Below are 19820 nucleotides of genomic sequence, written 5' to 3'. Positions count from 1 at the left end.
GATTATATCTATCTAGTGGAGTTTTCTTATAATAATGGATATCATAGCTCCATAGGTATGTCCCCCTTTCAGGCATTGTATGGTCATCCTTAACATACTCCTTTGAGTTGGGATCGGCTAGAGGATAGGGTGCTTATAGCACCGGATATTCTTTGAGAGATGGAGCAGCAGGTTGAGTGGATTTGTGAGCATTTGGTAGCTGCATAGGATAGGCAAAAGAAGTATGTAGATGCTCATAGGATATATCATCATTTTTGTGTTGGCGACCGTGTGTTCTTGAGAGTGCATCTGCATAAGAGTCTGATACGTTATGGAAAGGGTTCTAAGTTGGTGCTTCGATTTGTTGGCCCTTTTGAGATCCTTGAGAGGATAGAACATGTTGCCTACTGTCTTGCCTTGCCACCAAGTCTATCCTGCATCCACGATGTCTTTCATGTTTTTATTCTTTGACCTTATGATCCTGATGTGACACATGTTCTTGATTGGAACTCTTTGTAGGTTGAGGACAGGCAGCTTGCCATGGAGCCCGTGCGCATTCTTCAACGTCGGGATTTGATCCTCAAGGATCGCACCATCGACCAGGTAAGGGTCCTATGAGACCCAAATGATGAGACCTTGGCAACATGGGAGGATGCAGCAAAGATGAGAGAGTTGTATTCTTATTTGTTTTAGGCTTCCAGGAGTAAGCCTAGTTTTGGGGGGGAGAATGTAGTACCTCTCCTCATTTGAACTCATTGGACTCATATTTTATTATTGTTTACTTTCAGTGGATACATTACCATCATGTGTTATTCAGACTTATATGACATTATTTCATTCTTTATCTGGATGTGAGATGCAAAATTTATTTGTAGTATTTTAATACTTATGATTTATGGCATTTTATGCATTATTTCTATGTACTGACACTTTACTTTATCTATGCAATGGGAAATTATATGTTGCATGTCTGCGAGTGTATTGGATACAAGGGGACGATTTTCCTTCACTCACTCTGGTGAGACAGGGAATGCCATGATTCTCCTTCATCGGTGTGTATGTCATGTTTTTTATATTGTATATATGCATGTGTGATTTGGTGATGCAGGATATTACAGGTACAAGTATCGGGTAGGTACGGGGTATCGTCTCCACCTGGCTTCACAGATCTGAGTGTGCCTTATATTGTCTGATGGAAGTGGAGGAGGTAGTAGTTGACCATATTTTTACCAGTTACACTCTTGTGAGTGTCGTCAGTTGGTCATCCTGTCAGTTTGTTCGACCTTCGTGTATTGTCATTTGACTTTTTCTGAGTCTTTGCTTGGGGTTTGTTCAGTTTTTGTGTTTTAGTGGATTTAATTAATTAATTAAATTTATGGAGTTATCTCATAGTTGGTATTTTTGAATTATGTATTTTATGAATTGAGATTATAAATTTCATTAATTAAAAGAAGTTATTAAATTAAGTTGCAAGCTGCATGATATTAGAAATATATTTTATTTAAATTTTAGTGAAAAATAAATTAGATTAATTTCATTTATTGTTTCCTGGAATTTTAAATAAATAAAAGAATAATAGAATAAATAAATGAATAAAAGAATAAATTAGAATTAAAGTATTTCTTTAATTCCTTTTTTAGGAGATTAATTAATTTGCATGAGAAAAGAAAAGAAAAAAATGATTTTTTCTTATTGCATGTTAATTTATTCCTTTGTTAGGAATTACAAAAGAAAAATAAAATTGCTTTTAATTACTAAAATTAAATATTAGGGTTTTTAGGAAAAATATATGCAACCTAGAATTTTAATTTAAAAGGGGAATATATCTTTTTATTTTAAAAAGTCATGGGAAAGAGACAGAAATTTTGGTGAAGAAAAAATTAATGGAAGCTTAGATTTTGGTGAAGAAAAATTGTTTGGAAGCTTGTCCAAGGATTGAATCTCTCTTACAAAGTTCTTCAAGGAAAGCTCTACCAGGTTGGGTGGCTTCTTTTGGTTGTTTGTTTAAAGAAAATATTTTATTTCTTCCCTCTTTCTGAATGATGTGTGGGTATAATATTTGTCAAATCCAAAATCCTTTCTGGTTATTTCGTGTTCTTGGTTAAAATTCATTCCTGAAATTAATTTTAGTTTATGGAAAGAGATTATGTCTAGGGTGTTGTAGATTAAATTTTGTGAAGTTTTGGAAGGATTATTCTGGCAAAATTTTGCCAAGATGTTTTATTGTTCTTAAAAGTTGCAAGTTTTGGTAGAAAATGGGTTTACCAGAGAAAATATTCCCTTTTGTTGGGGTTTGGTTTCGATATTTGGCTATGGTTGTTATGTCAATAATTGTGTGATCTCTGGGTAATTATTTAGTTGTTATAGTAATAGATCTAATTTTAATTAAATTTATATGGGTTTTAGAAGTTATGGGGAAATTATTTTATTTAATTATTCTGGGGGAATTGTACTAATTAAATACTGGGAAAAATATTTTTTATTGAAAAAAATGAAATCCATAGTATTTTTATTCTTTTGAAAATTTTAAATTAAAACAAAAAAAAATTGGGTAAGTGCACAAAGATGGTGGTCAAAAAGGGGGGTATAAGTGGACTTTTTTTTTCTGAAATCGGGTGAACCTAAACTTGGAGGCAAAATTTGAAAGTCATCCACTCAAGATATGAAGATAATCAAAGAAAAAATATTGTAGTACTCTGAATCTAGTTTCCAAACTACTAAACTTTTTCAAAATTGGATAAGATTAAGGGGGTAAAATATTTTGCGCACGAAAAACTGACCGTAATTTTTTCTGAAAAACATAACATAGTGTCTGACGTGCACATCAAAAAAGTCATAGTTAGATTTAGTATTTTGATAAATACTTTTGCAGAAAGATAGTTAAGAGTGAACACTAGAAGATGTGTATTTTTTTGTAATTTTTTGTTGAGTATTTTTTTGTTTTATGATTTTTTCAATCGAGCACATCCTAAAAATTAGTTACCTGTTCGTGCGTGAATCATAATTTGCACTAAACAAATCGAAAATATAATTTTTTTTTTTAAATTGTAAATAATCAAGTGCACTAAAATAATATATAAAAAAATTTAAATTTGGATAAGTATATCAAAAGTTATTCAAAAAATGGTGCACCTATGTCTATGAGAACTATGGAGATACTGGTAAAAGAAATTCAATAATAATATGTTATTGTTGTTCAACTTGAAAAAAAAATTATATGGTTAGAAAGCTTAGAAGATGGGTGAAAATATGGAGGCAATTTTAGATATACCCACCTGATGAAGTGTAAACCTGATGATGACAAAGTCGATAAACCAAGTTGATAAAATAAAACACGTCAAAAATGAGAGAAATGGAGGGAAATCAAACTTCCAAACCGTAGCTTTGTCATCTAGGTCTATTTCCAAGCCTAAACAGTCAAAAGTGCGTACAAGGTACTTATGGTTTAAAAAGTGCATACGGGGGTACTTATAGTATAAGAAATGTGTACGCGCTATTGTATAATATGATATTCTATATATAATATGCGTATATACATATAATATATTTTATATATAATATGTGTATATACATATAATATATATAATATATAATATGTGTATAATATGATATTGTATATATAATATGTTTATATACATATAATATATGTATATATATAATATATTAAACATATATATACACATGTAAGTGTATTGTCTCCCCCTCTCAAACGCATACAAGGTGCCTCTCTCTCTCTCTCTCTTTCTCTCTCTCTCTCTCTCTCTCTCTCTCTCTCTCTCTCTCTCTCTCCCTTCCTCCATACCCCATCCCTCTTTCCCTTATTCTCTCCCTCCCTCCCTCCATACCCCACTACAACTGTGTCTGCACTTCTATAGAAGTGAATTTATTTCTTGTCTGCAACTTCCTCTTTGATTTTTATCATGTATGCTCTCCTAAGAAAATTGACTGATGGATTTGTGTGTGTATATTGAATAGGAGGAATAGGGTTTGAAATTGAACCACGGGTCTATCACCGTGACAAACAAGGAAACCTATAGCAATATTCTTCTTGAATGTGTTTTTAATGAGCAGAGCAGATGTGGAAAATAGTGTCAACAAAGTAACATGATGAGTCAGAGTACCTGCAATATGTTTTTCAGAAGGAAACAATGGGTAGGAAGAGAAAGAGGGAGAGTAACACGGATGATGTCCTGTAGAATGATAGTGGTGGGTATGTGATAGTTCCCATGTTGTTACACAATGCTTGTCACCTAACGAAATTAAAATTTGTTGTATGCATGGCAGTGGTAGTATATGATGATCATCACTTGTCAAACAGCTTGGAACGGTACATACCCATGAAAGAAATCAAGTGTGTAACTCCTATAGTCACAATCAAGATCAGTCTTATAACCTTGCAAATTAATAGCATCATATGTTTAAAACTTAGGCAGTACTCTTAGGGTTAGGTCAAGCTCTTACACTTTCTTTTTAGTGAAGCCTCATTGTTTGTTCGCTTGGAGTCTCATTGTATGATGTTATATTCATAACTTTAAATTTAATATATCATTTTATCAGCCCACCATATGACCCCTTAGGTGTCATTAGAGGTCGTATTGTTTCCTAAGAGGTCATATGGTGTCCTATGACCCCTTAAGACCCCTCCTCTTTCCCTCCCCCTACTCTCCCTCTCTCTCTCTCTCTCTCTCCCTCTCCCCCTCTCCCTCCTTCCCTCTCCCTCTCTCTTCCCTCTCTCTTCTTCCCTCTCTCCCTCTCCATTCCTCTATACCCCTTCTTTTCTCCCACCCCCCTCTTCTCTCTCTCTCCCTCCCTCTACCTCTCTCCCTCTCTCCACCTTCTTTCCCCCCTCTTCTCTCCCTCTCTCCCTCCCTCTACCTCTATCCTCTCCATCCCTCTCCCTCCCCCCTCTCTCTCTCCCTCTCCCCTCTCCTCTCCCTCCCTCTCCCCTACTCTCCCTCTCCCTTCCTCCATACCCCTTCTTCTCTCCCACCTCCCCCCTCTTCTCTCCCTCTCTCCCTCCCTCTACCTCTCTCCCTCTCTCTACCTTCCCTCCCCCCCCCCGCTCTCTCCCTCTCTCTCCCTCTCCCTCCTTCCCTCTCTCCCTCTCTCTCCCTCTCCCTCTCCCCTCTCCTCTCCCTCCCTCCCCCTACTCTCCCTCTCCCTTCCTCCATACCCCTTCTTCTCTCCCACCCCCCTCTTCTCTCCCTCTCTCCCCTCTCTCTCCCTCTCCCCTCTCCTCTCTCTCCCTCTCTCTCCTCTCCCCTCTCCTCTCTCTCCCTCTCCCTTCCCCCTCTCTCTCTCTTCCTCTCCCCTCTCCTCTCCCTCCCTCCCCCTACTCTCCCTCTCCCTCTCTCTCCCTCTCCTCCCCCCTCTCTCTCTCTTCCTCTCCCCTCTCCTCTCCCTCCCTCCCCCTACTCTCCCTCTCCCTCCCCCCCCTCCTCTCCCTCCCTCCCCCCTACTCTTCCTCTCCCTTCCTCCATACCCCTTCTTCTCTCCCACTACCCTCTTCTCTCTCTCTCTCCCTCCCTCTACCTCTCTCCCTCTCTCTACCTTCCCTCCCCCCTCTTCTCTCCCTCTCTCCCTCCCTCTACCTCTCCATTCCCCCCCTCTTCTCTCCCTCTCTCCCTCTCTCTCCCTCTCCCCTCTCCCCTCCCTCTCCCTCTCTCTCTCTCCCTCTCCTCTCTCTTCTCCCTCCCTCCCCCCTTCTCTCCCTCTTCCTTCCTCCATACCCCTTCTTCTCTCCCACCCCCCCTCTTCTCTCTCTCTCCCCCTCCCTCTACCTCTCTCCCTCTCTCTACCTTCCCTCCCCCCTATTCTCTTCCTCTCTCCCTCCCTCTACCTCTCCCTTCCCCCCCTCTTCTCTCCCTCTCTCCCTCTCTCTCCCTCTCCCTCCCCCTCCTTCCCTCTCTCCTTCTCCCTTCCTCCATACTCATTTTTCTCTCCCACCCCCCTCTTCTCTCTCTCTCTCTCTCTCTCTCTCTCTCTCTCTCTCTCTCTCTCTCTCTCTCTCTCTCTCTCTCTCTCTCTCTCTCTCTCCATACCCCTTCTTCTCTTCCACCCTCCCCCCTCTTCTCTCCCTCTCTCCCTCCCTCTACCTTCTCTCTCTCTCTCTCTCTCTCTCTCTCTCTCTCTCTCTCTCTCTCTCTCTCTCCCCCTCTCTCTACCTTCCCTCCCCCTCTCTCTCTCTCTCCCTCTCTCTCCCTCTCCCTCTCCCTTCCTCCATACCCCTTCTTCTCTCCCCCCCCTCTTCTCTCCCTCTCTCTTCCTCTATCTACCTCTCTCCCTCTCTCCCTTCCTCTACCTATCTCCCTCTCTCATCTTCCCTCCCCCCTCTATCTCTCTCTCCCTCTCCCTCTCCCTCTCCCCTCTTCCTTCCTCAATACCCCTTCTTCTCTCCCACCATCCCCCCTCCTCTCTCCCTCCCCCCTACTCTTACCTCTCTCTCTCTCTCTCTCTCTCTCTCTCTCTCTCTCTCTCTCTCTCTCTCTCTCTCACACACACACACACACACACACATCTTTTCTACTACCAATAGCACGTACGGGGTACTGAAACTATTAGTTCATTGCCCTACCATAACTTTTTTAAGGCAAAGGAGCACGTACGCGGTACTTATTACTCATAAGCACGTACGGGGTACTATTCCCATTATTCGTTACCCTACGATATCATTTTTTAGGCTTAGTAGCGCGTACGCACTACTTATCAGTCCAGAATGGGAAAAAAGAATACTATTGAGCTTGTCAACATTTTATGGTCTAATAGCGCATATGCTGTTATTAATGTAGTGCGTACGTGGTTTATATAGTTTTAGTTTCCTAAGAGCCTCAATGGCCTCAAAAGAAGCTTTTGAGGTCATTGAAGGCCCCACTGGAATTGTGTCTGCACTTCTATCACTGTTGTATACATAAAAGTAAGTGAATTTTTTCTTTTTGCGTGATTTCAAATGATTGAATTGTTGTTTTTATTAGTTTTTTGTTTTTGTATGATTTGAAATGATTGAATTGTGATTGTTTAATAGTTTGATTCCAAAAAATACTGATAAGATGCATATTTATGGTTATTTGTTTGTTTATGAACTTTTCTTTACATATATATGTAATATGATTCTATTTAGGACAACCGATATCAACCATGGGAAAGAACAAGCGAGGAATGATGGAACAACGAGAGGCTCAAAAGGAAAGACAAAGGCAGCATATGAAGAAATTGCGTGACATAAGAACAATGGGAGAAGAATGTATGTCATCCTCAACATCTCAATTCAATTTACCAAATGAATATAATGCACCTAATGCAACTGAAGAAGAAACATTTGATAATTTACCATTTGAACCTAATGCAATTGAAGAAGATACCGCATTGAATAATCATTTAAATGATGAACATATTACACCTTCTCTACTTGATGAATTGAATGTACATAATGCACCGATGTTAACACCTCGTAGAATCATTCGTAGGAAACCAAAGTATCTAATTGACATTGATGAGAATATATTGAAGTCAATGCCCAATAAAATGAATGAACAAACTTGTAGGAGAATGGTTAAAAGAATATGGCAAAACTATTTTAAAAACTTAAATCAAACCGCATGATGTCAATTAATTGTTCAAATGATTAAAAATTTGAATTTTAGAGAGACAATGAAAATTATAGGCCTAAGATCATCTGAAAGTAATAGTGAAAGAACTATTGTAAAAAATCTATTTGATGCATATCAATCTATTGGTTCAAAATCACGTAGTAAAGATTCTAATTCTACTCGACGTGTCATTACATCAACCATAATGAGAAAGAAAATAAAAAAAGATCATTTGATAAGCAAAACAAGTAAGTCATTAAACGTTAGTAGAACAACATTAAGTAAAACATTAAAGAGGCAAGAACAAATAGAGGAACCTAACAATAATTCTCTTTGGGCATTCTTGGGTAGACTACCATGCAAAGACAAGGTTGTTGTTGATGCACTAAAAACATTAATTGAAAATTTTTGGCATGACAACACAAGAGTATCACCCAACCAAAGAGATGTTATTAGAAGGTGAATTGGGTCTAAAATTCATGAGCCACATGCCAAACACTATTTGGATATGACTCAAACTAAATTTTATGAAAGAATCCTTCAAAAGTTTCCTCAAATAAGAATTTCTCAAAGATTTTTTGAAATGGCAAAACCTTTTTATATTAAGATTAATCATGTATGCACCATGTGTTGTTGTAGGATGCATATTGAATTTTCCATGCATTATGATATTTTTCATCATATTTGTTCTACTTTGCACACTAACGATGTTTTGCAAGAATGTAATATACAAGCACCTCCTAAGTTGGTAAGAGAATTTATTTCAAGTGTGCTATGTAATAGACATGATAGTTACATTTATTATAAGATGCCTTGTTTGGAAGGTTCTTATGCTATATGTGGTGGTTTGCAACGTTTACCAAGATGCATACATTTGGAGAGAACACATGAAATTGGTACAAAACTAGTTTCTTTCGGAACAAGACAGTCACATATGGAGTTAAAGATGGAAAAGATTTGAAGAGATGTGAGCTAGTGAAAAATGATAGATGTGTAGCTCAATTTATGAAAATGTTTCAAGAGAAACTATTTTATGAGTACATAATGCATACATATAGAGCTCGATGGTTAGATGAACAATTCAAGTTATGTAAGGACACATTTCTTCTTGGCACCATTGTCTCTATAGTTGATTTCACTGAAAATTATACACTACAACCACAAAATGAAGTGCAATCCATGTATTATCACTCTACACAAGTTTCTATTTTTGTACACATAGCATTCATGCATGCAGATGATAGCACAAAGGAGGATAGAAAGGTTGTAAGAGAGTATCACTTCTACATAAGTGATGATCGTACTCATTCATCGGAGTTTGTACAAGGATTCTTTAAAGTTTTCTATGATAGTTTAAGGGAAAGAAACATACGATACAATCAACACTTAATATGGTCAGATAATTGCACCGTACAATTCAAGAATGCAAGGATGTTTTATTGATTGACAAGGATGCATATGACAAGCGGTGTACAAAATTTTTGGAATTTCACTGAGGCTGGACATGGTAAGGGAGAACATGATGGTGTAGGAGCATGTGTGAAAAGAGCCCTAGCTAGGGAAGAATTAAAGTATGAAGGTGGTGTTGAGTTGGTAGATGTAGAAACAATTGTGTGATGGTGTAAGTCTACGATGGGTCCAGGTAATCTAGGTACGTCAATGGTTCATATATATTTTTGGTTGATCACTGAATCTAACATTGAAAACTATCTAGATTGTTGTATAGTTGCAGGATTGAGTGACATGCACTCATTTATGAGTTAAAATTCAAGTTCACTGGTAATTTATATGAGACAGATGGTATGTTTTTTCTCTTCATGCATGTATTGTTTGTGGGAAGAATGTGAATCATAAGAGTGGGTTGACAAATGGTCTTGTAGACTGTTGGTTCCCATTGATTCATATCAAATTCCCAAAGCACTACAATTGAGCCAGATGGAGACATCAGTGGATTTTGACCATGTATCCGACCTAGTGGATTCTGGTGATTTTTTGAGTTGATTTTTTTGCAAGTATTCTTTTTGGTTCATTTTGTTGTACATCATACTTTATTTTTGGTATTGATTAAGACTTTATAAAATGCAGGTCATGTGTATGCAATTGTTGCAGAAGAGAACAATGAAGAAGGAACAGATTACTATTTGTGTCATTGTGTTGAGCCTAAAAGAAAATTGATAACCACAATCATTGAAAAAAAGGGTATTGAGTACCCAATAGGGTTTGTTGTCATGACGGGAACATGGCTTCGAAGATACCCTATCAAGAATTATGATCTTTGGTTGTTTGAGGACTTTGAAACACATAGACATATTCTTCATTTCTCTAACCTTGTTGTTGCAACAAATATTCATTTAAATGAAGTATCATGGTAGACCTCATAACAAGATTTTATGGAAAGTTCATGAATCTGACCACGAGGCAATACTTGATACAATACGGGTTAGAGTCGATCCTGAAGGCTCACTTGATTGATTCTACGGTTCAGAGTAGAATGATTTTGAGAATTTTGTATAAATCGTCGATGAATTCTTCTATATTAATTTTTTGTATATATAAATGCCCATGAGCTGATTTTTACAAGTTTAGGGGCATAATTTTGCATATTTAAATGGCAAGCCAAATTTTGTATCTTAAAATGGCGATGAGCTGAATCGCACATATTGTAATGCCAAATTTTGTATAAAATCCCATGAGATGATTTGTATATTAAAATGGTGATGAGTTGAATCGCACATATTGTAATGCCAAATTTTGTATAAAATCCCATGAGATGATTTGTAAGACATTTTTTTGTATAATCAAATAGCCAAGAGTTGATTTGACCATATTTAGAGGCAAACTTTTGAATAATATGTGACAATGTTTTATGACTATTTTGTGTGTCAATGTTTTGTGACTATGTTTTGAGTATATGTGATGTGTCCTTGTCAATCATGAGAATTCTTCATTCTTGTATAATCATGGAGAATTATTTGAGTCATTATCAGGTCATAGGGGTCATAGATTGAGACTAGATACAATTTAAGAAAAAATTAATATTGTTGTCAAAAAAATTGTCAAAAAAGTTGTCAAGCAACTTCTACATTGCATCAGTAGGGTATGACACTTGATGTTCTGGTGCTTTGGGATGCATGATAGGGGCATGACTATCATAAACTACCCACTCGAATGCACTCATGATGTTGGTTTGTGCACATGATGAACCGAATCAATTCTAGCCAATCCTGCAACTTTGCATTGCATGCAATTGACGACTTTTGCAGCAGGCAAAAAAATGCTACCAATCAAAAATGGCTTGAGTCATCAAAAATTGAGAGAGGACATTATAGAGGAGCCTCACATGACCCCACGGGTTCAAAAGGATTGACCATATGTGTCCTGGATTGGAAGAAATAGTCCATCAAGTTTTGACAATTTTTTGGACTCAGAGCACTTAAGAGATCGCACCGGTACAGTATGACTCTCGATGTTTCAGTGCTTTGGGATACATGACAAGGGCATTCCTAGCATAAACCTACCCACCCAGATGCACTCGCGATGTCTTTTTGTGCACACGACGAACCGAGTCAATTCTAGCCAATCTTGCAACTTTTCATTGCGCGCAACAGACGATTTTTGGAGTAGGCGAAAAAATGCTAATAATTGAAAATGGCTCCGAGTCATCAAAAAATGAGATAGGCCATTATAGAGGAGTCCCATGTGACCCCATGGGATCAAACGGATCGACCATATGTGTCTTGGATTGGAAGAAACAGTCCATCAAGTTTTGACAATTTTTTGGACTCAGGGCACTTAAGAGATCGCACTGGTACGGTATGACTCTCGACATTTTGGTGCTTTGGGATGCATGATAGGGGAATTCCTAGCATAAACCTTCCCACCCAGACATGCTCACAATGTCAATTTGTGCACACGACGAACCGAATCAATTCTAGCCAATCTTGCAACTTTTCATTGCATGCAACTGACGATTTTTGGAGCAGGTGAAAAAATGCTAATAATTGAAAATGGCTCTAAGTAATCAAAAAATAAGATAGTACATTGTAGAGGAGCCTCACATGACCCCATGGGATCAAACAAATTGACCATATGTGTCCTGGATTGGAAGAAACAATCCGTCAAGTTTTGACAATTTTTTGGACTCAAGGCACTTGAGAGATCCCATCGGTATGGTATGACTCTTGATGTTTCAGTACTTTGGGATGCAGGATAGGGGCATTCCTAGCATAAACCTTCCCACCCGCATGCACACATGACATTTATTTGTGCACATGATGAACCGAATCAATTCTAGTCAATCTCGCAACTTTTCATTGCATCCAACTGACGATTTTTGGAGCAGGCGAAAAATGCTAATAATTGAAAATGGCTCTGAGTCATTGAAACCAAGATAGGCCATTGTAGAGGAGCCTCATGAAACCCCACAGGATCAAACAGATCAGCCATATGTGTCCTGGATTGGAAGAAACAGTCTATCAAGTTTTGACAATTTTTTGGACTCAGGGCACTTAAGAGATCGCACCAGTACAGTATGACTCCTGACGTTTTAGTGCTTTGGGATGCACAAAAGGGGCATGCCTAGCATAAACCTTCCCACCCAGATGCACTCACGATGTCAATTTGTGCACATGATGAACCAAATCAATTCTAGCCAATCTTGCAACCTTTCATTGCATGCAATTGATGGTTTTTGCAGCAGGCAAAAAAATGCTAATAATTGAAAATGGCTTCGAGTCATCAAAAATCGAGATAGGAAATTGTAGAGGAGCCTCACATGACCCCATGGGATCAAACGGGTTGACCATATGTGTCCTAGATTTGAAGAAACATTCTATCAAATTTTGACAATTTTTTGGACTCAAGGCAATTGAGAGATCGCACCGGTACGGTATGACTCTCGACGTTCCAGCACTTTGGGATGCACGACAGGGGCATGCCTAACGTAAACCTTCCCACTCAAACATGCTCTCTATGTTAGTTTGTGCACATGACAAACTGAATCAATTCTAGCCAATCTTGCAACTTTGCATTGCATGCAACTAATGGTTTTTGGAGCAGGCGAAAAAATACTAATAATTGAAAATGGCTCCGAGTTGTCGAAAACCGAGATAGGCCATTGTATAGGAGCCTCACATAACCCCACAAGATCAAACAGATTGACCATATGTGTCCTGGATTTGAAGAAACAGTCCGTCAAATTTTGACAATTTTTTAGACTCAGGGCAATTGAGAGATCGCACCGGTATGGTATGACTCTCGACGTTCAGGTGCTTTGGGATGCATGACAGGGGCATACCTAGCATAAACCTGCCCACCCGGGCATGCTTGTGATGTCATTTTGTGCACATGATGAACAAAATTTGACCATTGCGAGCGTGAGGGTGCTCTTGCATAAAAACACATTGTTGTTTATATTCATATTGTCGATTTTTGTTGTTTATATTCATATTGTTGATTACATATGCAAATATTCATTTAAATTTATAAAAGTGCAGCCACCAAATACAACAAATACACAATAATGAACTAAATACAAGGATTTTTGTAGGGTTAATTCAACATTTTAGAAATTTTATCAAATCATATTCCATGATTGCAATGTTTTATATCATATATTTTTGTTGTTTATATTCATATTATTGATTACATATGCAAATATTCATTTAAATTTATAAAAGGACAACCACAAAATACAATGAATACAAAATAATGAACTCATTACACATTTATTGGATCGAATATCAATATTTATATATATAAAAAAAAGGCATGTCTGCCAAGTCAATACAAGTATTACAAAAATGTGGCATATGCCATGTCCAAATCAATATACAATAAAAATGTAGAATATACCTACATGTATTGGTCATTCTATGACCAAAACTAACACTATATGATCCTAAACTTGTGGTGGATCATCAAAATCAAGCCTCTTTGATGCAGTACGCGGCTCTATAGATGGCTGCAAAACCACAATTCAAAAGCCAAGATAGAATTATTTTTGTAGAAAATAGTTCACAATTAACAACATAACTATGCATTTAACTTTAATTCCTTTGAAATTGAAATGTAGATTACCTCATCGGTTGATCTAGGAGCTAATGTCTTTTCTCTCCTCTCCTTGTCACTCTTAGGAGTTTTCTTGAAGACATACTTAAATGGATCCACATTATGGCCATACCGCAAAGGGGTCTATTGTAGATTAAATGTACAATTAATACAATGTACTAACATAAATATATCAAAAACACTTAAAGGCTATAATATAGAGAACAATGGCTTACCTGTGCCTGAGATGCTTCTCCAATGGACTGAGGATGGCTCACCATCGATGTAGAAACTGTCGCTATTACCTATAGAAAAAATGTTCAAAGAAATACAATTAATATAATGATAAATATTGAAGGTTAAAAACAATTAATTTTACATATCAAACAAAAGTGTACCGGATCCTGAGATGCTTCTCCAGTGCAAGGAGGAGGGTTCACATTGATGAAATAGGTATGGATATTTCCTGTATGAAAAAATTATAAGATTATAATATATCACAAGTTCACATGTACGCGTGCATATAATCATGAAATCAAGAAAATAAAGTAGAGATACATACCTCCGCCCTCTCTTGATCCACAGGCGAATCAGGTGCATTCAACAAATCCACAAAGCTCAATGGTTGTTGTACATGTAAAATAGACAAAAAAACACTAATCAATCTACAAACCCCAACTAATACTTGATTTCAACATTTTCAAACAATTGTACAACTAAAAATGTGTTCAATTACCTTCTTCCCACGTTTTGGCATCTTCAAGGAATTCTTTTTCTTAGGACGATCCCTAGACACGAAGGGGGTACCTAAAAAAACAAAATTAACATGAGATATTAGTACAGATAATAAATTAAACATAATTTTAAAAATCTAAAATGAAATGACTTGCATATTCCATCAAAACAATACATAAAAAGAGTTGTACAAAATATGATATTGTATAGCCTTGTAGGCCAAAATCGATCACTGAGAGCGTGATGTCATCAATCTGGGATATTTCATCTCCTGTCAACACCTACAAACCATAAATTGGACCAAGCATTAAAGATAGTTAGTATATCTTGTATTTTTTTGAATTCAAAGTTTACTATTCTATTTTAACATGTAACAAAATTTATACCTTAGGCATCGAAGTTGTAGCTATAGTAACTGGGGGAGGTGTATGGGATACCGCTGCTGCATCCTTAAATGCATATTATTTGTCTCAATTTAAATCAATGTATAAATGAAAATTCATTTATGTAATTACAAATTTAAAGTGACTGATAAATAAAATGTTATGAATTCAAATCAACACACCTGTGTCTATGGCTCATGGGCAAACACAATGTCCATCAACTCATCTGTCAGCGCGACATCCTCAACCGTGTGAGCTTGACATCTACAACCGCAAATCATGCATAGATGATATGAGGATCCATCTGCACCGGCTGCATCATCTATCCCCGAGCATATCCCCGAGCAACTGACACACATATGTTGGATGGGCTCTCTGTCGCCCTCTAATGGCTCATCATCCAATACAATAGGGTGTGCTAATGACATCCCATGCTGGATGATGGCACCAGTCAATGTTGTGGCCGCTTGAAGTGTCTCTAGCTCCATTGACTCTTTCAGCTCTAATGGGACAGCCTGATGCACCTTAGGTTTGGGTGCTAGGGGGCGGCGACTCTTCGCGGGTAATCGCCTATGGGCTCCAGGTCTATCTTGGGTAGAGCCACCACCTCTACCATGAAACTCTCTCATGTCAAAATAGTTTGGCCGCACATTGAGCACAAACTCACAATATATTTTTCTCAAAAAATATAATGGCACCTCATAATTATTACAAGGTGGATCATCAAAGACCATCCACCACCTCTGCCAAAAAAGATTCTTCATCTGCACATTGGTACACCAATGTATGGGAAACCTCTTTGCATTAAGAGGTAATGACTGACCATTTTTGGGATCAACAAAAAGGGCACATATTTGTTGTTTAGTAATATTTTTGTTTTTTACTCCATCGTATGATAGCCCATTGGCATAGAATTGATGACACCTATCTCTAAAGCTTCCCCATTTGGTAATTTCTATGGAAACAGCTATGGCACCACTAGCTAATGTTTCTAGGCTAGTGGTGAGGGATTGATGATGGTCAAGTTTAGAAGTTTTCAATTTAATAATCAGTCTATTGATTTTAGCTGTATTTTGTCCTAACTGATTAATTAATTCTTCCTATGTTTTGGGTGTGCGGTCAAAAGGAGGAATTGGAGGTTGTTCTTGTGTGTTTTTAGGAGATGCATTTGGTTGTTCTTATGGGTTTTCAGGAGGTGCATTTGGTTGTTCTTGTTCTGGATTAGAAGAATCTAGTTTTTGAAACAAAAAATGAAAAAACCTAATCAAAATTAATGAAATTAAATTCAAAATGTAAAACGAATTGCAGAAACCGGAAAGAAAGACAAAAATAAACAAAAACTAACCTTGATCCATAGCTTGGAGGACAAATCTAGCACCCCGTTCACGGTTTAGGAGAGGAAATGGGGAAAAAATGAAGTTAAAAATGCGCTATTCACAGGTAAATGAGACCCAATTTTTTTTTTTAAACTTTTTTTACCAGGCACCGCGTACGTGGTTTTATTTGGATTATTAGAGCGTACACACTCATTTTCCTATGAGCAGCACGTACGTGCTCATTTTTATAGGCGTAGTATGTACGTGCTCATTTTCCTAAAAGTAGTGCATACGTGCTACCTTTTCTAGGCTCGGGAAGAACAAACCTAAGCGCGTATGTGGGAATTTCAAATTTTAAAACCACGTATGCGCTGCTTGTTTTTCCATGTTTTTTTTGGGTGGTGTCCACTTTTCTGACCACCATCTTTGTGCACACACTCATTTCACCCTTTAGTTGCCTAGTTGTGTTCTTTTCCTTTAGGGTTCCTAGCGGGGCATTACATTATGTTTAACTGCTAGTTTAGCCATAAAATCAGCTAAAATATTGTTAGATCTTTCAATCCATGTTATAGAAAATGCATCAAAAAATTTAATAGAGCCCCACACCTCATTTCTGTAATTTTGAAGCCTTACATTTTTAGTAGCAAACTTTTCTCTTACTTGAGATACAACTAACTTTGAATCACCATAAACTGATAGTAGTTTGATACCATGTTTATTTGCTATTCTAAGACCTAACAAGATTGGTTCATACTCAGCAACATTGTTTGTACACTCAAAGGCTAACAAAAGAGAATATTTGAATGATCTCCCATTAGGAGAAATAAAAACCACACCATCTCCATTTCCTTCTTTACTGCAAGCACCATCAAAGTACATTTTCCAAATTGTATCCTCATGTGCTTCAATAGTATCATCAAACTTATTAGTTTCATATTGAATGGGTTTAAAAATACTTACCTGAAAGTTATCTATATCTGATTGGAGGAAACATGTTGTCTCATTTGGATCAACTTCTTCTATCAGGTAGAATGATCTTGACTCTCTATCAATCCTTACATTTGCCCCTTTTACCAGGATGGTTGCATATGAAAAATCTAACTGAACGTATTTCCCTACCAAATTTGACCATTTCCTTGATAGTAACATCCCATAATTTGGAGGCACTTGAACAACTATGATGTTCATTTTATAAGACACATCTGGTCATGTTGGAAATCAAAACTCCACATTCTTTGTAATTCCAACAACGAGGATGATCTATTATCCATAGCATAACATTTCCCATAGGGAGTTTCTACATGCATCCCAAGTTCCTTCATGACATCTTCTGGCATTATGTTCATGGCTGCACCTAAATCAATCATACAATTCTTAACCATTTTATTGTTAATCAACAAAGTCAAATAAAAAGGATCAACCTGAGTAAGATTCTTAGTGATAGAAGTTCCCAAATAGACAACAGGTGGATATTCAACTCTTGGCCTATGATCCTCTTTATTAAATTCACCAATGTTAGACAAAATCTTGATTGTTTCATTTTTGTAATCAAGAAATTTCATTACTTCAAACAAGGGCAAAGATACTTTCACCTGCAATAAAGCCTGAGACATAAATGATCCACAATTCGAAAGTGGCTTACTAATTTGTTTCCTTTCGATTGATTTTGTCAATTTAGCGGCCTCTATTTGTTTGATCTTTTCTGTTGCACCTTCCTTTTCCTCATTGGTGATGTTGTCTTTGTTTCCACTAGCTTTAGGAACCTTTGCAAATATCCTAGATGGCTTACCTTGCTCTGGGTTCACTGTTTTGTTCCTCAATTGATAATTGCTTTTTGCCTGTGCTATTGTTGCCACAGTATAAGCTTTATTTTCTTCATCTATTAAATTTCTCAAAGAATGCACTAGCTCTTCATCATGGAACAATCTCCTCAATGCTCGGGTGTCCACATCATCATCAGTGAAAACTTGTTGTACACTATATTGCTGGCTCTCTCTCCTCCATTGTATATTTGATGATTTCTCATCCTCAGATGAATCCTCATCCCTACCCCAAAATGGATTTGATGAAAGTACATTCATAGTGGCTCATACTCATCCTCATGGTCCTTTTCTTCTATAAAACCTTGAGCAATCATAGATTGTTCTGCAACATGGGGTAAACTGCAAATTTCACACCATGGATATTCCTCCACAAAATTGTTTACTTTCTTCAATGGATCAGGAGTTTCTTTTCTTAGATTGGCATTCATTGGCTTACCATCTTTCCAGTTTGTGTTATATGGCATGTCGTGCAATCTTGGCCTATTATAATTCATTGGCTTGTTGCTTCTATATGGGGACGACTTCTCATTGTGATTTTGCTTACCCTTCGTATCTTTCAGCATGTCCATGATTTGGCTAAAATCATCCCTTTTTGTTGCTCTGGGATTATATAATTTTGGATCATCTCTCTTGCCAATTCTCCCAGCAGCTTTTCTATTATTTTCATTGGTAGTGGTTGTCTTAAATTCTTTTTGCAAGGTAGTAAGATTATGAGATAGAATCTCATAGTGAGTCTTGTTATCAAAAGCACTCAAATAAAAATCAATCAAAAATGAATCAATAGGTCTAATATCCCTTGGTATTCTATTAAGCACTTTATTAAACCTCTTTTTAAATTCAGAGTGAGATTCATTTTGATTCTTCTTTATGCTTGTCAACTCATGAGATGCAAATTAAGTATCATTATGGTCTCCAAACTCTTCCAATAATTGTGTGACAAACTCTTGCCAGCTGCCAATACACCTGTCAAGAAGATTTTTGTACCACTCTCCTGCATCCTCTGTTAGAGACTGGACAAATAGTTTCATAAAAACATCTTCATGAGGGACTTCAAATTCTTCAATGGTATTTTTTACATTTATTACATGTTGTTCTGTAGAATCAGTTCCATTTCCTATGAACTTAGGGATGGCTGACCTTAAATCATTTGAAATCCAATTCGGATATCCAACTATCCCACTGAAATCTAACTATTTATACCTTTCAATGGTCATAGGTAGTCTGCAACCATAGTTGTTAGTTTGATAGTTTCCATTTCCTCCATTATTACCATTGTTTCCATTGTTGCCTCCACCACCATTTTGATTATTGTTATTTCCATTTCCATTGTTTCCATTACCATTGTTGCCATAATTTCCATTATTACCATTGTTACCTCTATTATTACTTACATTGTTGGGCATATCTCTATTATTCCAACTACCCATAATTCCCCCACTACTATTTCTTCTTTTATCATTATAATTATTGCATTGTCTATTACTATACTGGCTTTTATTCTCATTGTAGGGTATATTTTTCCATTTATATTTTTTTCATAATTATTATCCAAAACATTAGACAATGGATTATTATAGATCCTAAATGGTTGTTCCATGTTTCTCATGTGAGGGGGACTATACCTAGGGGTCGTTAGTCTACATCCCTCACCTCTTCCCTTCTCTTCTTTAGCTTTGTTTGACTTAGGGCTTTGAGCAACATCTCTTTCTAGTCCGAGCTTCTACAATACCCAATCTGGTTGTCTCTTAAGAGCCTTTGCCATTTTGGATACATCTCCATTTAATTCAGCCATTTAAGTATAATTGCATCCCACTACCTCTCCTCTTGTTCCTCAACAGACAGGTTTTCATCCCAACTACCATTATTATCTTTTGCATTTAAAGTATAGAAAGGATTTTCCTCCAAAGTTTCAAATTTATCACCAAATGAAGAACCATCCTCTCTACTAGG

Source organism: Cryptomeria japonica, chromosome 2, assembly GCF_030272615.1.
Source record: "Cryptomeria japonica chromosome 2, Sugi_1.0, whole genome shotgun sequence".
Lineage (NCBI taxonomy): Eukaryota > Viridiplantae > Streptophyta > Pinopsida > Cupressales > Cupressaceae > Cryptomeria > Cryptomeria japonica.
This window is presented reverse-complemented; position numbering follows the sequence as displayed.